Here is a 21,695-nt window from a genome sequence, read left to right on the forward strand (position 1 = left end):
ATTTGATGTATTAGAGGAATAGTCCTCAAACATTATGTTATGCCTATCAACAGGTGTATTATGTTATGAAATAGCATATAGTTAGACACACAGCTTTTAAAGTTTGGAAAATGTGATCTGCCTACACACTTAATGGCATGGCATTCTACTCCATCCATACTATCTCCATGCTTCCACCTCTGGGCTGAAATCAAGAGATTTCAGCATGAAATCCTGAATGTCCAGGATCTCTTTTATTTCTGATCTTTCATTGATGCGAGCTCATCTGTCAGTAACAATTTTCTAAGCTATAATATTATATTTCAAACTCCAAAAATGACATTGCTGAACAGACAAGCCCACATAAATAGTTGGATCTATACTTCGTCTCCCTCTCACTAACCCAGTGCGCCATGCAGGCCTTTCTGCTTTCCGTAGTTTAACCCCCCCCCCACCCACCGAAAAACTACTACCAAATATGTTCTCATTTATCTGTGCTACTGCTGTAGCCACTTCCTGGTTACTTTATATAGCTAGAAATTAGTTATGTGAAAGCGGATGAGGTTTTCTGAAGAGGGAAAAGCTTCCCATTGAAACTGGATGAGAAATTCAGACAAAATGAGCTGGTATGTATTTTGATAAGACAGCTAGACACATTCATCGTCTTCAACAAGCTAACGGGTTGATTCGACTGGTGAAATTGTGGGGTTAGCTAGCTAACTTAGCAGCTAGTAATTGGCTTAGCTTTCAGTAAGTTAACGGTGTCTAGAACTGGCCAAGCAGTTTAGAAATATTATACACATGTAATGTGTTAACAATTATAGCTTACAGTATGATGTCATTTGCCTTGCAAACTCGTCAACTAACTTTAAAAGGCTAGCATCCTGAGCGTAGCTTGAGAGCTGTTATTTACATTGGCTAGATAGTTAGCACCCTAGCTAACGTTGGCATAGTGACCATAAACAACTTATGACATGTTGGCTTGCTAGTTAACGCGTTAAAGTAGCAGCGCTAACTAACCAACTGTCTAGAAAAGAGAGCTAATAGTTACCTGGCACTAACCTTAGGATTTAACTTCAATGTTACGTTGTAGTGGAGTTAAATTCTTAGTTAGTTAGCCAGGTTGCCAATTTTAGCTAACTAACGTTACCTGCTTAGGTAGGAGTTAACCCACTCATAGAAGCTGCTGGAGTTTTGATAAGAGTCACTGGGAGGTTCAATTACTACACACCGTTATTGGGTTTGGGCCTGTTTTTTTTCATCAATTACTAGGGTACGGGCAGGGCTCGTATATGACTAAATTGATCAAGCATTTTACAGCTGAGCCATTTGCTCTGCTGCGCAGTAGGCTAGCCTACAGTCTTAACCTACTAAGATCATAACATGGTGTCAGACGTGCTTCAACCACGTGAAATATACGACCAGAACATTGTCCGAGTCCACAGGACAGATTATTTCACAGAAAATAATACTGTTCCTGAGTTGAGTGACAAAAACTTGTCTCGTCTTTGAGCAGCCCGAGGCGGAGCCATTGCTCTGGATACTCACACAGGCAGACTATTAACCTAACGTAGCAGGCGTTAAAGAAACACTTGAGCAGTGTCTCTTTCTGGTCCTGATGAGAGAAAAACAAACTATCAAGGAAGGTTATCTTCTGCACTGTTCAATCACTCGAGTAAATGTTGTGGCGGAGTTAAGATTGTGTGTTGCCTTGTTGACGTCCAAAAGCGGAAGTCGCATCCTGAAAACCCGACGCATCCTGTTTTTTTACAGCCCCACTGAGGTTGACAGACTAGCAGCAGAGTGCATGCTGTGTGAGCACTGCAGGGAGGAGGACAGACAGAGACTAGCAGCTAATGGATGCTAATGATTGAAGTTATTTTGGCCTTTGGTCCGGGCCTTAAATTTGGCAGAAACAATCGGGGTAGGGTTTGGGCTTAAAATTTATGCTCGTGCAGGGATCTACGCACAGCCAAGCACAGGGTCAAATGTGGGGTGCCTTAAATTTTGCAGAAGCAATCGGGCCTGTGTAGGGTAGGGCTTAATGGTTACTGGTATGGGTAGGGTTCAGGCTTAAAATTCATGCCCGTGCAGGGCTCTACGCACAGCCAAGCACAAGGTCAAATGTGTGGTGCCTGTCCAGTGAAAGAGCCCTTTATCAACTATGCTGACCAACTCATTCCAGTCAGGCCCTCACTCTTGCTTCTGTGACGTGAGAGATTTGACTCCGGGGTCATCCGAACAATTGCACTCCTAATGTCCTCAACCAGCCCTCTGTACTCCAGGCAATAGCCCCAATTGAAGTGATATGTTATCCCCTTGCCAATGGCGCACACATTTATAGTTCCAACGTAGTCATTGGTTCTTCCTGTAGCCGCATCATTTCTGTATTTTTATCATGCAGAGCTAATGGCTATGCTGGTAAATAAGACTGTTGTTTCTCTGAGCATGCCTACGTCTAGACTAGAGTAGAGTGACGTCCATAAGGAAACAGCTTAGTTCTAAAGGTTTGGTCAAGGGGGAGAGCAGGGGTGTTAAAATGTTGGTTTTAACATGAGTCACTATGTTTTAGGGAATGTAAAACCGGGCACAGCAGTTTGCTGACAGCTAAAACAGTGAGCCTTACCTACATTACTTAGGCCTACACCAAGAGCCATATTGTTGTGTTGAACTCAGGGCAAATTAGGGTGTATGCCTTGCTCTCATTAGCTACATTTTTACAAGAAAAAAAGGTAGAGATCTGTGAACCTTACATGTAAATCGTACAGACATCTGTCAACTGTACATGTAAATCGTACAGACATCTGTCAACTGTACATGTAAATCGTACAGACATCTGTCAACTGTACATGTAAATCGTACAGACATCTGTCAACTGTACATGTAAATCGTACAGACATCTGTCAACTGTACATGTAAATCGTATAGAAATCTTGGTGTCATTATACTCCTTATAGTGTGCTCTAAAATATGGAGCAAGTCTCTTGTTGCTGAAATAAAACAATCTTATTGAACATTTTAATATCTTAAATTGTAAGACAGGCTTTTGTTTGGAACAATATACTCTACAAGTACATTTTCCAGAATGGGCTCGCTGCTAATTACGGTGCCTTCAGAAAGTATTCACACCCCTTGACTTTTTCCACATTTTGTTGTGTGAATTTAAAATGGACTACGTTTAGATTTTCACTGGCCTACACACAATACCCCATAATGTCAAAAGTGGAATTATGTTTTTACAAATGTTATAAAATATTAAAGGCTGAAATGTCTTGTGGCAAGTATTCAACCCTATTATGACAAGCCTAAATAATTTCAGGAGTAAATATTTGCTTAACAAGTCACATAATAAGTTGCATGGACTCACACTGTGTGCAATAATAGTGTTTGAATAGGTACCTCATCTCTGTACCCCACAAATACAATAATCTGTATGGTCCCTCAGTTAAGCAGTGAATTTCAAACAAAGATTCAACCACAAAGACCAAGAAGGTTTTCCAATGCCTCGTGAAGAAGGGCACCAATCGGTAGATGGGTAAAAATAGAAAAAGCAGACATGGAATATCCCTCTGAGTATGGTGAAGTTATTAATTACACCTTTTAATGGTGTATCAATACACCCAGTCACTAAAGATACAGGTGTCTCTCGTAACTCAGTTGCCGGAGAAGATGGAAACCTCAGGGATTTCACCATGAGGGCAATGTGGACTTTAAAACAGAGTTTAATGGCTGTGATAGGTGACAAGAGGATTGATCAACAACATTGTAATTATTCCACAATACCAACCTAATTGACAGAGTGAAATGGAAGCCTGTACAGAATACAAATACTCCAAAAGATGAATCCAGTTTGCAACAAGGAACTAAATTCCTGCATGCTCTAGTCTTATCTTGATTTCTGTCCAGTCATATGGTCAAGTGCTGCAAAGAAAGACCTAGTTAAGCTGCAGCTGGCCCAGAACAGAGCAGCACACTTTGCTCTTTATTGCAGTCAGAGGGCTAATATCAATACTATGCATGCTAGTCTCTCTTGGCTAAGAGTTGAGGAAAGACTGACGGAATCACTTCTTGTTTTTATAAGAAACATTTAATGTGTTGAAGATTCCAAATTGTTTGCATAGTCAGCTTACACACACACAGCATTGACAATCACACTTACCCCACCAGACATGCCACCAGGGGTCTTATCACATTCCCCAGGTCCAGAACAAATTCAAGGAAATGTACAGTATTTTACAAAGCCATGATTGCACAGAACTCCCATTTCATATAGGATAGCGCAAGTGAACAGCAAACCTGCGTTCAAAAAAACTAATAAAGCAACGCCTCTACTATTGTTGTGTGTATGTACTAACATGTATGTGTACCTGATAGATGCACACTACAGTGCCTTGCAAAAGTATTCATCCCCCTTGGCATTTTTCCTATTTTGTTGCATTACAACCTGTAATATAAATAGATTTTTATTTGGATTTCATGTAATGGACATACACAAAATAGTCCAAATTGGTGAAGTTAAATGAAAAAGCTAACTTGTTTCAAAAAATGTTTAAAAAAATCAAAAGTAAAACGGAAAAGTGGTTGGTTCATATGTATTCACCCCCTTTGCTATGAAGCCCCTAATAAGATCTGGTGCAACCCATTACCTTCAGAAGTCGCATAATTAGTTAAATAAAGTCTAAGTATAACATGATCTGTCACATGATCTCAGTATATATACACCTGTTCTGAAAGGCCCCAGAGTCTGCAACACCACTAAGCAAGGGGTACCATGAAGACCAAGGAGCTCTCAAAACAGGTCAGGGACAAAGTTGTGGAGAAGTACAGATCAGGGTAGGGTTATAAAAAAATATCAGAAACTTTGAGCATCCCACAGAGCACTATTAAATCCATTATTAAAACATGGAAAGAATATGGCAACACAAACAACCTGCCAAGAGAGGGCCGCCCACCAAAACTCACAGACCAGGCAAGGAGGGCATTAATCAGAGAGGCAACAAAGAGACCAAAGATTACCCTGAAGGAGCTGCAAAGCTCCACAGCGGAGATTGGAGTATCTGTCCATAGGACCACTTTAAGCCGTACACTCCACAGAGCTGGGCTTTACGGAAGAGTGTCCAGAAAAAAAGCCATTGCTTAAAGAAAAAATAAGCAAACATGTTTGGTGTCCGCCAAAAGGCATGTGGGAGACTACCCAACGATATGGAAGAAGGTACTCTGGTCAGATTAGCTTTTTGGCCACCAAGGAAAACACTATGTCTGGCGCAAACCCAACGCCTCCCATCACCCCGAGAACACAATCTCCACAGTGAAGCATGGTGGTGGCAGCATCATGCTGTGGGGATGTTTTTCATCGCCAGGGACGGGGAAACTGGCCAGAATTGAAGGAATGATGGATGGCGCTAAGTATAGGGAAATTCTTGAGGGAAACCTGTTTGTCTTCCAGAGATTTGAGTCTGGGACAGAGGTTCACCTTCCAGCAGGACAATGACCCTAAGCTTATTGCTAAAGCAACACTTGAGTGGTTTAAGGGGAAACATTTCTGGAATGGCCATGTCTTGGAATGGCCTAGTCAAAGCCCAGACCTCAATCCAATTGAGAATCTGTGGTATGACTTAAAGATGCTGTACACCAGCGGAACCCATCCAACTTGAAGGAGCTGGAGCAGTTTTGCAAAAATCTCAGTGGCTAGATGTGCCAAGCTTATAGAGACATATCCTAAGAGACTTGCAGCTGCAATTGCTGCAAAAGGTGGCTCTACAAAGTATTGACTTTGGGGGGGTGAATAGTTATCCACACTCAAGTTTTCTTGTTATTTCTTGTTTCTTTCACCCCAAAAAGTTTTTTGCATCTTCAAAATGGTAGGCATGTTGTGTAAATGAAATGATACAACCCCCCCCAAAAAATCCACTTTAATTACAGGTTGTTAGGCAGCAAAATAGGAAATGCCAAGGGGGTGAATACTTTCGCAAGCCACTGTACATGTTAATGATTTTAAAAGTATAGTACCAGTCAACAGTTAGGACGCCTACTCATTCAAGGATTTTACTTTATTTTTTACCATTTTCTATATTGTAGAATAAGAGTGAAGACATCAAACATGAAATAACACACATGGAATCATGTAGTAACAAAAAAGTGTTAAACCAAATCAACATATGTTAGATTCTTGAAACTAGCCACCCTTTGCCTTGATCACAGCTTTGCTGAAGACTTGTTGGCTGCTTTTCCTTCACTCTGTGGTCCATCTCGTACCAGTACATTTCAATTGGGTTGAGATTTGGTGATTGTGGAGGCCAGGTCATCTTATGCAGCACCATCACTCTCCTTACACAGCCTGGAGGTGTGTTGGGTCATTGTCCTGTTGAAAAACAAATGATAGTCCCACTAAGCACAAACTAGATGGGATGGCGTGTTGCAGAAGAATGCTGTGGTAGCCATGCTGGTTAAGTGTGCTTTGAATTCTAAATAAATCACAGACAGGGTCACCAGCAAAGCACCCCCACACCACCACCTCCATGCTTCACAGTGGGAACCACACATGCGGAGATCATCCGTTCACCTACTCTGCGTCTCATAAAGATACGGCGTTTGTCATTCAAGTAAAAAGCATCTCGAGAGTCTTTCCTCCCAAGGAAGTTACTATGTGAGAATTGCCAGAACCATCTGAGATACCAAAAATGTTTCAGTCTACGCTGGCATGGAATTGCCCTGACTTAAACAACAACACCATGCAATATAGCCTAATATACTATAATAATGCTTTTACTTTTAACATAATTCAGAATAGGTCCAGGATATATCAAGGATATTGTCCTATAGGCTAAGTTAGGCTCTACAGTGAGACAATTTTACTCACATATGTGCTTAAATATTTTGCTGTGCGACTTGGAATTTGTATTTAGGAACATCACTGCGCCTAGAAAAATAAGGATTCCAGTGTTATTACCTAAAATATTTGGCATTGTGCTCCTAAGTTTCTTTGTGTGCGCCTACATTTTTCAACGTATGTGCACACATGCTCCTTGTCAAAAATTGTCAGCTTTACTGTGAAATGCTTACTTACAAGCCCTTAAGCAACAATGCAGTTTAACAATTTAGCCTATGGAATTATCCATACTTATCCATACAGTCAATGAACCTGACATCTAACCTATTGTAGTTTGAGTACAATGTAGTGCTATTGTGCTTGGTTCACTGTAACCCCTGTGTAGTGTTCACTTTGACTAATAGCTTAAGTTGTAAGTCTGTCCATAGAAGAGAAGGTTGTGCTCTTTATTTACCAAATGTAACATGCTCTGTGCACTCTGTCTTTCCTGCCCTTCTTTGAGTAGGTCATGGGATCAGGGCTTACAGACTAACCAAAGTTTCTAAATGTACAGGCCTCTACTGAAATGCCACTGTGTGTGAAGAAACATAACAAACGATTCCCACAGCATAGACCATCCTCCTTCCTCTACCCCTCTAGCCTACCATTCTCTTTGGATCGCTTAGGGATTTGAGCAAATAAGGCAGTGTCCACAGGCTGTTAGCTAAGTACAGTGTATTCAAAAGTATTCAGACCCCTTGACCTTTTCCACATTTTGTTATGTTACAGCCTTATTATAAAATTGATACAATTATTTTATTTTCATCAATCTAAACCCAATACCCAATAATGACAAAGCAAAAACAGACATTTTTGTGAATGTATTAAAAATGAAGTATTCTTGGATATCATGCTACAAGCTTGGCACACCTGTATTTGGGGAGTTTCTCCCATTCTTCTTTGCAGATCCTTTCAAGCTCTGTCAGGTTGGATGGGGAGAGTCGCTGCACAGCTATTTTCAGGTCTTTCCAGGGATGGCTGATCGGGTTCAAGTCCGGGCTCTGGCTGGGCCATTCAAAGATATTCGGAGATTAGTCCCGAAGCCACTTCTCCGTTGTCTTGGCTGTGTGCTTAGGGTTTTTGTCCTGTTGGAAGGTGATCCCTTGCCCCAGTCTGAGGTGCTGAGCGCTCTGGAGCAGGTTTTCATCAAGGATCTCTCTGTACTTTGCTCCGTTCATCTTTCCCTCAACCCGGACTAGTCTCCCAGTCACTAACTCTGGAAGAACATCCCCACAGCATGATGTTGCCACCACCATGCTTCACTGTAGGGTTGGTGCCGGGTTTCCTCCAGACGTGAAGCTTGGCATTCAGGCCAAATAGTTCAATCTTGTTTTCATCAGACCAGAGAATCTTGTTTCTCATGGTCTGAGAGTCCTTTAGGTGCCTTTTGGCAAACTCCAAGCGGGCTGTCATGTGCCTTTTTACTGAGGAGTGTCTTCTGTCTGGTCACTCTACCATAAAGGTCTGATTGGTGGAGTGCTGCAGAGCTGGTTGGCTTTCTGGAAGGTTCTCCCATCTCCACAGAGGAACTCTGGAGCTCTGTCAGAGTGACCATCGGGTTCTTGGTCGCCTCCCTGACCAAGGCCCTTCTCCCCAATTGCTCAGTTTGGCCAGGTGGCCAACTCGAGGAAGAGTCTTGGTGTTTCCAAACTTCTTCCATTTAAGAATGATGGATGCCACTGTGTTCTTGGGGACCTTCAATGCTGCAGACATTTTTTGGTACCCTTCCCCGGATCTGTGCCTCGACACAATCCTGTCTCGGGAGCTCTATGTACAATTCCTTCAACCTCATGGCTTGTTTTTTTTGCTCTGACATGCACTGTCAACTGTGGGACCTTATATAGACAGGTGTGTGCTTTTCCAAATCACGTCCAATCAATTGAATTTGCCACAGGTGGACTCCAATCAAGTTGTAGAAACATCTCAAGGATGATCAATGGAAACAGGATGCACCTGAGTTCAATTTCGAGTATCATAGCAAAGTGTCTGAATACTTATGTAAATAAGGTATTTCTCTATTTTATTTTTAATACATTTGCAAAAATGTATAGTACCAGTCAAAAGTTTTGACCCACCTATTCATTCAAGGGTTTTGTTTATTGAACACATATGGAATCATGTAGTAATCAAAAAAGTGTCAATCAATATATTTTGTATTTTAGATTCTTCGAAGTAGCCAACCTTGATGACAGCTTTGCACACCCTTGGCATTCTCTCAACCAGCTTCATCTGGAATGCTTTTCCAACAGTTTTGAAGGAGTTCCCACATATGTTGAGCACTTGTTGGCTGCTTTTCCTTCCCTCTGCGGTCCAACTCATCCCAAACCATTGCAATTGGGTTGAGGTCGAGTGATTGTGGAGGCCAGGTCATCTGATGCAGCACTCCATCACTCTCCTTATAGCCCTTACACAGCCTGGAGGTGTGTTGGGTCATTGTCCTTTTGAAAAACAAATGATAGTCCTACTAAGCGCAAACCAGATGGGATGGCATATCACTGCAGAATGCTGTGGCAGCCATACTGGTTCATTTTTTAAAAGTAAATCACTGGCAGTATCACCAGCAAAGCACCCCCACACCATCACACCACCTCCTCTGTGCTTCACAGTGGGATCCACACCTTCTCTGCGTCTCACAAAGACACGTCGTTTGGAACCAAAAAAATCAAATTTGGACTCATCGGCCCAAAGAACAGATTTCCACCGGTCTAATGTTCATTGCTTGTGTTTCGTGGCCCAAGCAAGTCTTCTTATTGGTGTCCTTTTTTAGTGGTTTCTTTGCAGCAATTCGACCATGAAGGCCTGATTCACGCAGTGTCCTCTGAACAGTTGTTGAGATGTGTCTGTTACTTGAACTCTGTGAAGCATTTATTTGGGCTGCAATTTGAGGCTGGTAACTCTATTGAACTTTTCCTCTGCACAAGAGGTAACTCTTGGTCTTCCTTTCCCGTGGCGGTCCCCATGAGAGCTAGTTTCATCATAGCGCTTGATGGTTTTTGCGACTGCAATTGAAGGAACTTTTAAAGTTCTTTATAGTTTTCCGGATTGACTGACCTTCATGTCTTAAAGTAAAGATGGTCTGTCGTTTCTCTATGCTTATTTGAGCTGTTCTTGCCATAATATGGACTTGATCTTTTACCAAATAGGACTATCTTCCGTATACCACCCCAACCTTGTCACAACACAACTGATTGGCTCAAATGCATTGAGAATGAAAGAAATTCCACCTCATGATGCTGGTTGAGAGAATGCCAAGAGTGTGCAAAGCTGTCATCAAGGCAAAGGGTGGCTGCTTTCAAGAATCTCAAATATAATTTGTTTGGTTTAACACTTTCTTAGTTATTACGTCATTCCATATGTGTTATTTCAAAGTTTATGTCTTAAATATTATTCTACAATGTATGAAATAGTAAAAAGATAGAAAAACCCTTGAATGAGTAGGTGTGTCCAAACTTTGGACTGGTACTCTATAAAAACCTGTTTTCGCTTTGTCATGGTGGGATAATGTGTGTAGATTGATGAGGATTCTTTATTTCATCCATTTTAGAGGCTGTAACGTAACAAAACGTGGAAAAAGTAAAGGGGTCTGAATACTTTCCGAATGCACTGTTGACTTTGACTGTGGGGCTCGATTGTATGTTCTGCTGGGCCAAGATCTTTTGTATTGGGCCAAAGATATAGAGTCGTGGTGTTTTGCACGAATTCTAGCAGTCTTTGCCACCTTTATGATCTTACCTTCTTTCTTGGAAAGTTACTGCGTGTTTAAAAAACCGTTGACATATCGTACAGTCCTTGCCAAGTCTTATGTGATCACTGCTCAGATAGGTAGGCTAGGCCCAGTTACTGCCGTAGTGTTCTAGTGATGCGTTGCTTGGGTAGTAAGATGATTCACCCCGTGGACCTCAGGAATTTCAGTGGGTGACGAAATGTAGTTTTCCATGATGGTGTTGGCTCACCAAAAGTATGACATGAAACTTTTCCTCCTGAATCAGCCATTTTGACTGTAGATCTTGATCTGATATGAGTCAGTGATTTATGAATGGGATGCATCCATGTTATTACAACACTGCTTATCTCTAGGAGTCAAAAGGGGAATCAAAGAACATTTTTCCCAGCGCTTCACCAGGGTTAGTCCCTCCTGCCAGTGAAAGCATTCTTTCTGTTGTAATTCAGATTAAGCCCATTTTCCTGTTGCCTCTCTTGGCTGTGTTGGGTTTTCTGATTGAGCTGTTATCAAAGGGAACTGCCACACACACACACACATCAGTGGTGTTCCCTGGTTATACAACACGGCCCTGCCTCGCACCCTCATCTTTCCATCTCATTAGTTTACACACCTTTCTTTTGACGCAGCTGTTGTCTCACTGTGCCTGTCAACGGCAAACGTCCATCATGTTCCTTGGATGTTATTAGTGTCACGTCAATGTCAACCTACAGTCATGTGTAGTGGCACTAAAAAGTGTTTTCTTTCTCATGGATTCTCCATCACAACTTATGTAGCAAGACATGGTTTAGAAAGTTGGATTCAGGCAGATAAAAGACGGATGGCATTCAGAAAATAAGTTGTTACCTATCAAAACTATCATAAGATGTCACAAGTAGAAGCTCAAACAGGAAGTACCCTTGATGCGCTCCATTGAGAAATTGTCCTCTGTTTCCGATGCTATGCTACAAAACTGCTTTGCTTGCGCTGACTGGAATATGTCCCATGACTCTGCCAATAGCATCGACAAGCTAACCACCTCCGTCACCGGCTTCATTAGGAAATACATCACAACGTTGTCCCTAAAGAGAAGGTTCGCTGCTTCCCCAATCAAAAGCCCAGGATTAACACAGAGGTTGGCTCTAAGCTAAAGAACAGGGCTCCCGCACACAGGGCTATCGCAGCCAACCCAGAGACTACGGCTGAAGACAAACAAGTGCATGAAGTCCCGCTACGACCTCCGCAGAGCCATCAAACAAGCAAAAGGGCAATATAGGAACAAGGTGGAATCCTATTACATAGGCTCCGATGCGTTAAGAAGGCGCTACAGTCCATTACGAATTACAAAGGAAGACCCAGCTGTGGTCTGCCAACGATGCCTCTCTACTAGACGAACTCAATGTATTTTATGCACTATTTGACAAAAAATAACACTGAGCCGGGAACGAGGGCCCCCGCTGACCCAGGGGACTGGTTGATGTCGCTACTCCGAGGCGTTCCTAAGGTTTTTAAAAAGGTAAACACGCTTAACGCCGCGAGGCCGGGTGGTATTCCAGGGTGTGTTCTCAGAGCATGCGGAGAACAGCTGGCAGGCATATTCACGGTCATTTTCAACCTTTCCTTGTCCCAGTCAGTAATTCCCACATCTCAAGCTGACCACCATCATTCCTGTTCCCAAGAACTTTAAGCCTACTTGCCACAATGGCTACCGCCCTGTAGCACACATCTGTAATCGTGCTTTGAAAGGTTATGGCACACATCAACTCCCATCATCCCAGAAACCCTAGACCCATTCCAATTTGCATACCGCTCCAACAGATCCATAGACGATGCAATCTCAATTGCACTCCACACTGCCCCCATCCACCTAGATAAGAGGAATGAACACCTATGTGGGAATGCTGTTCATTTACTACAGGTCAGTGTTCAACACCATAGTCCCCTCCAAGCTCGTCACCAAGCTTTGGACCCTAGGACTGAACACCGCCCTCTGCCGCTGGATCCTGGACTTCCTGACGGGCCAACTCCAGGTGTTGAGGGAAGGCAACATTTCCTCTGCCACGCCGACCCTCAACACGGGGGCCCTACAGGGGTGTGTGCTTAGTTCCCTCCTGTACTTCTTGTTCACCAACGACTACGTGGCCACGCAAAACTCCAACACCATCATCAAGTTTGCTGACAACATGACAGTGGTAGGCCTCATCTCGTTGACAATAAGACAGCCTTACAACAGGGATCATCAACGAGATTCAACCACAGGACAATTTTTTTCTTTATTGATCGAGTGGCCTGATCATAATTACAAAAAAATTGTAGACTGCAAATTGACCACAAGAAGCCCAAACAGATACAATATTTGACTAAAACATAATAATTTCCAACCTTACATATCTATTATGTGTGGGATTACGTGGGGACATATATTTCCAAAATGTAAATCACTTGGAGCTGATTTCCTGGTTATTTAGTATTTCATGTCCAACAGTGAAATATATTTATACAGTTGAAGTTGGAAGTTTACATACACCTTACAAATACATTTATACAAATTTTTCCCAATTTCCTGACATTTAATCCTAGTAAAATTCCCTGTCCTAGGTCAGTTAGGATCACCACTTTATTTTAAGAATGTGAAATGTCAGAATAATAGTAGAGTGATTTATTTCAGCTTTTATTTCTTTCATCACATTCCCAGTTGGTCAGAAGTTTACCTAAACTCAATTAGTATTTGTTAGCATTGCCTTCAAATTGTTTAACTTGGGTCAAATATTTTGGGTAGCCTTCCACAAGCTTCCCACAATAAGTTGGGTGAATTTTGGCCCATTCCTCCTGACAGAGCTGGTGTAACGGAGTCCGGTGTGTAGGCCTCTTTGCTCACATACCCTTTTTCAGTTCTGCCCACACATTTTCTATTGGCTTGAGGTCAGGGTTTTGTGATGGCCGCTCCAATACCTTGACTTTGTTGTCCTTAAGCCATTTAAGCCAGTATGCTTGGGGTCATTGCCCATTTGAAAGACCCATTTGCGACCAAGCTTTAACTTCCTGACTGATGTCTTTAGATGTTGCTTCAATATATCCACATAATTCTTTTTCCTCATGAGACCATCTATTTTGTGAAGTGCACCAGTCCCTCCTGCAGCAAAGCACCCCTACAACATGATGCTGGCTTGGCTGGCTTGGCCACTTGGCTGGCTTGGCCACTCCAGGACCTTGAGATGCTTCTTACGGAGCCACTCCTTAGTTGCCCTGGCTGTGTGTTTCGGGTCGTTGGAAGACTCAGCCATGACCCATCTTCAATGCTCTTACTGAGGGAAGGACGTTGTTGGCCAAGTTCTCGCGATACATGGCCCCATCCATCCTCTCCTCAATACGGTGCAGTCGTCCTGTCCCCTTTGCAGAAAAGCATCCCCAAAGAATGATGTTTCCACCTCCATGCTTCACGGTTGGGATGGTGTTCTTGGGGTTGTACTCATCCTTTTTTCCCCTCTAAACACAGCGAGTGGAGTTTAGACCAAAAAGCTCTATTTTTGTCTCATCAGACCACATGACCTCCTCCCATTCCTTCTCTGGATCATTCAGATGGTCATTGGCAAACTTCAGACAGGCCTGGACATGTGCTGGCTTGAGGAGGGGGACCTTGCGTGCGCTGCAGTATTTTAATCCATGACGGCGTAGTGTGTTTCTAATGGTTTTCTTTGAGACTGTGGACCCAGCTCTCTTCAGGTCATTGACCAGGTCCTGCCGTGTAGTTCTGGGCTGATCCCTCACCTTCCTCATGATCATTGATGCCCCACGAGGTGAGATCTTGCATAGAGCCCCAGACCGAGGGTGATTGACCATCATCTTGAACGTCTTCCATTTTCTAATAATTGCGCCAACAGTTGTTGCCTTCTCACCAAGCTGCTTGCCTATTGTCCTGTAGCCCATCCCAGCCTTGTGCAGGTCTACAATTTTATCCCTGATGTCCTTACACAGCTCTCTGGTCTTGGCCATTGTGGAGAGGTTGGAGTGTGTGGACAGGTGTCTTTTATACAGGTAACGAGTTAAAACGGGTGCAGTTAATACAGGTAATGAGTGAAGAACAGGAGGGCTTCTTAAAGAAAAACTAACAGGTCTGTGAGATGGAATTCTTACTGGTTGGTAGGTGATCAAATACTTATGTCATGCAATAAAATGCTAATTAATTACTTAAAAATCATACAATATGATTTTCTGGATTTTTGTTTTCGATTCCGTCTCTCACAGTTGAAGTGTACCTATGATAAAAATTACAGACCTCTACATGCTTTGTAAGTAGTAAAACCTGCAAAATTGACAGTGTATGAAATACTTGTTCTCCCCACTGTGTATATATATTTATTACTTGGGTGGCCAAATAAAACCACCTGCAGGCCAAATTCAGCTTACATGCCACCAGTTGGGGAACCCTTGTCTACAGGGAGGAGGTCAGTGACCTGGCAGTGTGGTGCCAGGACAACTTCTCCCTCAACGTCAGTAAGACCAAGCAGCTGATCGTGAACTACATGAAACGGATGGGCGAGCAAGCCCCATCCAGTGCAGCGGTTCAGAGCTTCAAGTTCCTTGGTGTCCAAATCACTAAAGACTTAAATTAGTCCACACACACTCAGTGCCTCTTTCCCCTCAGGATTTTGAAAAGATTTGGCATGGGCCCTCTTGACTGGCTAAATAACTGTTTGGTATGGCAACTGCACCGCCCTCGATTGCATGGCGCTACAGAGGGTGGTGTGGACAGCCCAGTACATCACAGCTCCCTGCCATCCAGGACCTCTTATATCACGCAGTGTGAGAATAAGGTCCGGAAAATTTGTTAAAGCCATAGACTATTCTCTCTGCTTCCGCACGGCAAGCGGCACCAGAGCAAGAAGTCTGACATCAACAGGCACCAACACACAGTTCATTTGCTCACTCGCACATAACACACACACACATATTTATACTGACTCTACACACATACACATTTTTATATTGACTGTGTGCTTCGGGTCATTGTCCTGTTGGAAGGTGAACCTTCGCCCCCAGTCTGAGGTCCTGAGTTCTCTGGAGCAGGTTTTCTTCAAGGATTTCTGTACTTTGTGCCGCTCCTCTTTCCCTTGATTCGGACTAGTCTCCCTGCCACTGAAAACATTCCCACAGCATGATGCTGCCACCACCATGCTTCATCATAGGGATGGTGCCAGGTTTCCTCCAGACATGGTGCTTGGCGTTCAGGCCAAAGAGTTCAATCTTGGTTTCATCAGACCAGAGAAATATGTTTCTCATGGTCTGAGACTCCTTTAGGTGTTTTTTGGCAAACTCCAAGCGGGCTGTCCTGTGCCTTTTACTGAGGAATGGCTTCTGTCTGGCCACTCTACCATATAGGTCTGATTGGTGGAGTACTGCAGAGATGGTTGTCCTTCTGGAAGGTTATCCCATCTCCACAGTCGAACGTTAGAGCTCTTAGTCACCTCCCTGACTAAAGCCCTTCTCCCCCGATTGCTCAGTTTGGCTGGGCGGCCAGCTCTAGGAAGAGTCTTGGTGGTTCCAAACTTTTTTCCATTTAAGATGGAGGCCACTGTGCTCTTGGGAACCTTCAATGCTGCAGACATTTTTTGGTACCCTTCCCCGGATCTGTGCCTCTCTGAGCTCTACGGACAATTCCCTCAAACTCATGGCTTAGTTTTTTGCTCTGACATGCACTGTCAACTGTGGGACCTTTATATAGACAGGTTTGTGCCTTTCCAAATCATGTCCAATCAATTGAATTTACCACAGGTGAACTCCAATCAAGTTGTAGAAACATCTCAAGGATGATCAATGGAAACAGGATGCAATTTCAAGTATCATAGCAAAGGGTCTGAATACTTATGTAAATAAGGTATTTCTGTTTTTATTTTGAATCAATGTGCAAAAATAAACTTTTCACTTTGTCATTATGGGGTTTTGTGTGTAGATTGAGGGGGAAAAACAAACAATTTAATCCATTTTAGAGTAAGGCTGTAACGTAACAATGTGGAAAAAGTCGAGGGCTCTGAATACTTTCCTGAATGCACTGTAGGCTTAGGGTGTAGTCAGACTGGATTCTGTAAGGGGTGCAGAGTGATGCATTGTGAACTACCATGCTGCAGTCTCCATTCACAGCAATCTGTAAGGCCATGGCCAGTACAACATGTGGGCCTGTGTTTGACTGGGGGGTTGCAGGAAAGCCACACAGTGCAGAGGGGACAGCCACTTCTAATTAGTGATATCCACCAGTAATGGAAGCCAGATGTGGCGTGTGATGACAGGAAGTCAATGCACAGGGCTTCTGAAGCACACTCCAGAAGGCCAAGGGTTAACAGCATTTGGATTTGGCTAGCTGTGACTGAGCTAAAGGATTCACTTGTTCACTTGTACTCACCTCGCAACACATTATTACCTACCAGTCAGAGTACCTGTCTGCCAGCCCCTTAAAAATGCCTCATTTCAGTTAAATGCCTGTTTGGATGTGTTAGATTGTATTTGTGATGTGCGGAATGTGGTCTGTCCCACCAATTTATAATTTTGTCTACTTCTAGGATGCCCTTCAAGATTGGACAACCAAAAAAGCAGATTGTTTCTAAAACGGTAAGTGTTCAGTCTTCTGTGTGTCCCCACCCCAAAAAAAGACTGTGCCAACATAAGGTCTTCCATTATTTGTGTTGCAACACCTATGAAACTAGACAATACATAATTAAATGTCTAATTTCACTAGACATTCGCTACCAGGCTTTATTTAGTGTGTTGTTGTATGGTTGTTACACTACATGGCCAAAAATATGTGGACAGATGCTCGTTGAACATCTCATTCCAAAATCATGGACATTAATATGGCGTTGGTCCCCCATTTGCTGCTATAACAGCCTCCACTCTTCTGGGAAGGCTTTCAACTAGATGTTGGAACATTGGTGTGGGGACTTGCTTCCATTCAGTCACAAGTGCATTCGTGAGGGCGGGTACTGATGTTGGGCGATTAGGCCTAGCTTGCAGTCGGTGTTCCAATTCATCCCAAAGGTGTTTGATGGGGTTGAGGTCAGGGCTCTATGCAGGCCAGTCAAGTTTTTCCACACTAATCTCAACAAACCATTTCTGTATGAAGCTCGTTTTGTGCACGAGGGCATTGTCATGCTGAAACGGAAAAGCGCCTTCCCCAAACTGTTTCCACAAAGTTGGAAGCACAGAATTGTCTAGAATGTCATTGTATGTTGTAGTGCTAAGATTTCCCTTCACTGAAACTGAGGCCTAGCCCGAACCATGAAAAACAGCCCCAGACCATTATTCCTCCTCCACCAAACTTTACAGTTTGCACTATGCATTGGGGCAGGTAGCGTTCTCCTGGCATCGGCCAAATCGAGGTTTGTCTGTCGGACTGCCAGCTGGTGAAGCTTGATTCATCACTCCAGAGAACGCGTTTCTACTGCTCCAATGGCGGCAACTTTTACACAACTCCAGCCGACGCACATCAAATCAAATGTATTTATATAGCCCTTCGTAGATCAGCTGATATCTCAAAGTGCTGTACAGAAACCCAGCCTAAAACCCCAAACAGCAAGCAATGCAGGTGTAAAAGCACGGTGGCTAGGAAAAACTCCCTAGAAAGGCCAAAACCTAGGAAGAAACCTAGAGAGGAACCAGGCTATGTGGGGTGGCCAGTCCTCTTCTGGCTGTGCCGGGTAGAGATTATAACAGAACATGGCCAAGATGTTCAAATGTTCATAAATGACCAGCATGGTCGAATAATAATAAGGCAGAACAGTTGAAACTGGAGCAGCAGCACAGTCAGGTGGACTGGGGACAGCAAGGAGTCATCATGTCAGGTAGTCCTGGGGCACGGTCCTAGGGCTCAGGTCCTCTGAGAGAGAGAAAGAAAGAGAGAATTAGAGAGAGCATATGTGGGGTGGCCAGTCCTCTTCTGGCTGTGCCGGGTGGAGATTATAACAGAACGTGGCCAAGATGTTCAAATGTTCATAAATGACCAGCATGGTCGAATAATAGTAAGGCAGAACAGTTGAAACTGAAGCAGCAGCATGGCCAGGTGGACTGGGGACAGCAAGGAGTCATCATGTCAGGTAGTCCTGGGACATGGTCCTAGGGCCCAGGCCAGTTGAAACTGGAGCAGCAGCATGGCCAGGTGGACTGGGGACAGCAAGGAGTCATCATGTCAGGTAGTCCTGGGGCATGGTCCTAAGGCTCAGGTCCTCAGAGAGCGAAGGAGAGAATTAGAGAACGCACACTTAGATTCACACAGGACACCGAATAGGACAGGAGAAGTACTCCAGATATAACAAACTGACCCTAGCCCCCCGACACATAAACTACTGCAGCATAAATACTGGAGGCTGAGACAGGAGGGGTCAGGAGACACTGTGGCCCTATCCGAGGACACCCCCGGACAGGGCCAAACAGGAAGGATATAACCCCACCCACTTTGCCAAAGCACAGCCCCCACACCACTAGAGGGATATCTTCAACCACCAACTTACCATCCTGAGACAAGGCCGAGTATAGCCCACAAAGATCTCCGCCACGGCACAACCCAAGGGGGTTGATGGTGATCTTAGTGTTGTGTGCGGCTGCTTGGCCATAGAAGCCCATTTCGTGACGCTCCCAACGAACAGTTATTGTGCTGACATTGCTTCCAGAGGCAGATTGAAACTCTGTAGTGAGTGTTGCAAATGTGGAGAGAGAATTGTCACGCGCTAAGGCTTCAGCACTCGGTGGTCTACCACTTCGTGGCTGAGCCATTGTTGCTCCTAGACGTTTCCACTTCACAATAACAGCACTTAAAGTTGACCGGGGCAACTCTAGCAGGGCAGAAATTTGAGGAACTGACTTGTTGGAAAGGTGGCATCCTATTACTGTGCCATGTTGAAAGTCACTGAGCTCTTCAGTAAGGCCATTCTACTGCCAATGTTTGTCTATGGAGATTGCATGGCTGTGTGCTCGTTGTTATACACCGGTCAGCAACGGGTGTGGCTGAAATAGCCAATCCCACTAATTTGAAGAGGTGGCCAAACACTTTCGGTCATGTAGTGTATATGGAAGCATACTGGGATCTTACGACTCCTCACTTTGTTACAGATGAGTGAGAGACTTTCAGACTGCAGAAATGCAAGCTAGATATTTTTACCTCTTTTATAGGGGAAGGCTAGGCTAAGTCTGGCCCAACTAATAAAAATATTTGGTTGCATTTTGTTGTTCAAATTGTATGCTAAAAGATCAAAGCCCTGTGGTGGCTATGGAAGAGGACATTTGTCTTAACCTGTCAATATTTTCTCTGAAACCTTGGATTTAGACTTGGGGAGAGCAGAGCACCTCTGTCCACACACTGGACAGTGAAGGAGTTAATGCATGTCTGTTTGGCCTGTGGAGAGAATCACACATAAACCTCAATGTTCCAGGTCTCACAGCATGGTTGTTTTCAGAACTGAATGGACAGGAGTTATACAGCTTTTACATCCAATCATTGACCTCCAAATGAGCCTGTAATCAGAAATTCAGTTTAAAGATGAGAAGGAAACCCAAATGAAGTCCCTCATCCTAACCAACTGCATCTTTAACTTGTTTCTTTGGTTTTCTGAAATATCTTTATTGTATAAGACATACTAGTCTATTCACAAAATGAACATTGTGTACTAGAGGTAACCAACAGCAAATCGTCAGACAAGTGACTGCACTCTCATCAATGAGCATGGGCCTGTGGGGTGCCAATTTGTCCAAACCATGTGAGGGGGCAGAGGTGGCTGCCTTGAAGTGCCGGTGAGTGGGTGCCTTCCTTTGGGGAAAACCACTTCCACAGTAATCTGTCTGTCTCTGTGGTCCGGCAGTGGCAGACAGTCAGAACCGGCTCCCAGGCAGCTTCCTGTGACATCCCAGGCCAGACCTAGGGAGTGGGCTACAGTACAGGGAGCCCAGTGGACAAGCCTGCCTCCACTGACAGACAGGCAGCTGCCTCCCTCACTGTTTATTTGTTTATCCAGAAGCCCACAGAACCACAAGACAGGAACCCCTGCTACCTCCATAACCAGTGCTGGCCTGTTCAATCAGTCCAGTCTGATCTGAGGAGGAGCAGGGAGGGGGTGAGTGGGGGCTGTCAACCAGACCTTTAGAACTAACAACATGAAGCAAATTAGGGGGAGCCAGGCTGTGCTCAGGATATGGCTTTATTGGCTCTCCAATAGTAGGGATATTCAGTATTCATCAAGCACATGTTAGGACCATAATCGAAGGTAACATTATTGAATGAACAAACATGAACACAAAGATGATAATGTTGTATCTAACAATGAGTTTCAATGTGTTTTTACAGGTTGAAAGAGACGTTGAACGAGAATATAACAAACTCCAAAAGTAGGTTTGTTGCCACTAATGTTAAAGGGTAACTCCTCTTTTCAAACTCATATTCATTATCTCCAGCACCAAACCAGTGTCTACATATGTGAAAACGGCACATTTCTACATTTTGTAGAAAAAAAACAACGTTAAGTTCTACCCGATGAACTGATCTTCAAATACTATTTGTGGGCAGCAAGAAAATACCCTTAAAAATAGCTATCTTTTAATCCTACTATGTGATGTCACAGAGAGGCATTTTTAAGACCTTTTTTCTCACTTTTTAACCACATGTCATAGAAATGTGCCATTTTTACATATGTAGACACTGTTAGTGCTGGAGATGACTTTCATTTGTCATTTGTACTCCGTATGTATTGACTCTGCATCATTAGTGCAGCAAAAACCCTCATTGCAGATGAACCCGGAGTTGACAGACTAGAAAACATAACGAGTGCTATTTTAAGTTGACGTTTTCCATTGATTTTTAGAGGTGAACACACATGCCTGTTCTCTCAACATTTAACCTTGAAATAATTATTTTCATGGGAAATACCATGTTAGAATCTTTCACCTCTCTTTTGACCCAATGCTGAAGTGTTAGGTTACACAATATACACTGAACTAAAATATAAACGCAACATGTGAAGTGTTGGTCCCTTGTTTCCATACACACAAAAAGCTTATTTCTCTCAAATGTTGTGCACAAATTTGTTTGCATCCCTGTTAGTGAGCATTTCAGCTTTGCTAAAATAATCTATCCACCTGACAGATGTAGCATATCAAGAAGTGGATTAAACA

The 21,695-nt window shown here is 43.5% G+C and overlaps 1 pseudogene; it reads left to right on the forward strand.

The window, feature by feature from the left end:
* Positions 1-444: 444 nt before the first annotated feature.
* The window catches only part of LOC115111580 (bridging integrator 3-like), a 49,540-nt pseudogene continuing 28,289 nt past the window's right edge, over positions 445-21,695 (forward strand).

This window comes from Oncorhynchus nerka, linkage group LG27 (genome assembly GCF_034236695.1).
Source record: "Oncorhynchus nerka isolate Pitt River linkage group LG27, Oner_Uvic_2.0, whole genome shotgun sequence".
NCBI lineage: Eukaryota > Metazoa > Chordata > Actinopteri > Salmoniformes > Salmonidae > Oncorhynchus > Oncorhynchus nerka.